The sequence below is a fragment of the Gracilinanus agilis genome, chromosome 2 (genome assembly GCF_016433145.1).
Source record: "Gracilinanus agilis isolate LMUSP501 chromosome 2, AgileGrace, whole genome shotgun sequence".
Lineage (NCBI taxonomy): Eukaryota > Metazoa > Chordata > Mammalia > Didelphimorphia > Didelphidae > Gracilinanus > Gracilinanus agilis.
The window spans coordinates 450816949-450819824 of NC_058131.1; positions in this window are offsets into that span (position 1 = coordinate 450816949).

Sequence of the window (2876 nt, forward strand, 5' to 3'; positions counted from 1 at the left end):
TTATCTGTTGTTTAAGAATGGATTGAAGTAGTAATTTACATCTTAAGTTTCATATCAAGATTTTTAATGAGCATTTTTTAAAGCTCTAGGGGTAGAAAGGTTGAAAAATAAAATGTCCACGCTATAAATTTATTTTCAGAATAGGAGAGTATGAAGAGGCTGTGTTGTCATTCACCCGTGTCATTGAACTCAATCCTTTTTTTGTGGATGCCTATGTTGGACGGGGAAATTCTTACATGGAATATGGTCACGAAGCAGCCGAGAGACAAGCACAAAAGGACTTTTTAAAGGCCTTACACTTCAATCCAGCACACTTAAATGCCAGAATTAGCTTTGGATATAATTTACAGGTAACTACACAAAGAAATATTCATTTATATCATAAAATTCTTCATTGGGAAGGAACATTGGGTATGACTGCTTTTGTAGTATATGTTTTTTCTTTGATTATGAAAGACTTACCATTACCTTAAATCCTTTATATGTAGTATAAAATCACAAATTAGTGGTTTAGTATTCTTATGGCAGCTAAGAACCAGTAGCCTAAGAATTAGGACTTAAATTCAAGTCTGGTTCTCATGAACCTGAATTTTCTTTTCTCAGTTTTTTCTATTTTGTTTATTTCTTTTTAAAGTCAATTCTTCCACTCCTACAAATAAAGGATATTTATGTGATATAAAAGAAGTTTGTTCATTTTCCAAGCCAATGCTTCTATAGGTCAAATCACATTAGAATGTTAACGGTTTAATGTGAACCAGAATGGGAGCCTCTAATGGAATGTCTCAGGAATCTGTGCACAGCCTGGCATTGTTTTTTTTTTTAACTTTGAATTCTTTATTCAAGAGTCTAGAGACAAAAGTGAGGGTACTGGCAACCAAGAGAGTATCTAATATTGTTAAAACATATATTCCCCACATCCTCTATTGGGTCAAATTGGAAATCTGGTACATTCCAAGGCATAGGCTCCTGTACCTATCTGCTGATTCCCAAAGTCTTTTAGATCTCTCCAGGAGATTATCTATTTTTTTAAACATTTATTAAAATTCATTTTTAACATGGTTACATGCTTCATGCCCCTACTTTCCCCTTCACCCCCCGCTACCCCCCCACCCATGGACGATGCACATTTCCACTGGTTGTAACATGTGTCCTTTTTCAGGGCCTATTTCCAAATTGTTTTTAGTTTTGGTGTGGTAGTTTCAAGTCTACATCCCCAATCATGTCTGCCTCAACCCATGCGTTGAAGCAATTGTTTATCTTCTGTTTCCTCTCCTGCAGTTCTTCCTCTGAATGTGGGAAGCGTCTTTACCATAAATCCATCAGAGCTATCCTGTGTCATTGCATTGCTACTGGTATAGAAGTCCATTACATTCGATTTTACCATAGTATATCAGTCTCTGTGTACAGTGTTCTCCTGGCTCTGCTCCTTTCACTCTGCATCAGTTCCTGGAGGTCTCTCCAATTTGCATGGAATTCCTCCAGTTTATTATTCATTTGAGCACAATAGCATTCCATCACACTCATATACCACAATTTGTTCAGCCATTCCCCAATTGAAGGACGTACCCTCCTTTTCCAGTTCTTTGCCACCACAAAAAGCGCAGCTATAAATATTTTCGTACAAGTCTTTTAAATCTATGATCTCTTTGGGGTACAAACCCAACAATGGTATGGCTAGATCAAAGGGCAAGCAATCTTTTATAGCCCTTTGAGCATAGTTCCATACTGCCAGCCAGAATGGTTAGATCATAACACAACTCCACCAACAATGCATTAATGTCCCAATTTTGCCACATCCCCTCCAGCATTCATTACTCTCCCCTTCTTTCATTTTAACCAATCTGCTAGGTGTGAGGTGATACCTCAGAGTTGTTTTGATTTGCATTTCTCTAATTATTAGAGATTTGGAACACTTTCTCATGTGCTTATTGATACTTTTGATTTCTTTATCTGAAAATTGCCTATTCATGTCTCTTGCCCATTTTTCAATTGGGGAATGGCTTGATTTTTTATACAATTGATTTAACTCCTTGTATATTTGAGTAATTAGACCCCTGTCAGAGTTTTTTGTTATAAAGATTTTTTCCCAATTTGTTGTTTCCCTTCTGATTTTGACTACATTGTTTTTGTTTGTACAAAAGCTTTATAGCTTAATATAATCAAAACCAATTAATTTACATTTTGTAATTTTCTCTAACTCTTGCTTGGTTTTAAAAATCTTTCCTTTCCCAGAGATCTGACAGGTATACTATTTTATGTTCACTTAACTTATTTATAGTTTCCCTCTTTATATTCAAGTCGTTCACCCATTCTGAATTTATCTTGGTGTAGGGTATAAGATGTTGATCTAAACCTAATCTCTTCCATATTGTTTTCCAAATTCCCCAGCAGTTTTTGTCAAATAGTGGATTCATGTCCCAAAAGTTGGGCTCTTTGGGTTTATTTTACATTGTCTTGCTGACATCATTAACCCCAAGTCTATTCCACTAATCCTCCCTTCTATCTCTTAGCCAGTACCATATTGTTTTTTTTTAATTTTAAACACTTATTAATATTCATTTTTAACATGGTTACATGATTCATGCTCCTACTTTCCCCTTCACCCCCCCGCATTCCCCTCATCCATGGCCAAAACACATTTCCACTGGTTTTATCATGTGTCCTTGATCAAGACCTATTTCCAAATTGTTGGTAGTTGCATTGGTGTGGTAGTTTCGAGTCCACATCCTCAATCATGTCCACCCCGATCCATGCGTTGAAGCAGCTGTTTTTCTTATATGTTTCCTCTCCTGCAGTCCTTCCTCTGAATGTGGGTAGCGTTCTTTACCATAAATCCCTCAGAATTGTCCTGGGTCTTTGTATTGCTGCTGGTACAG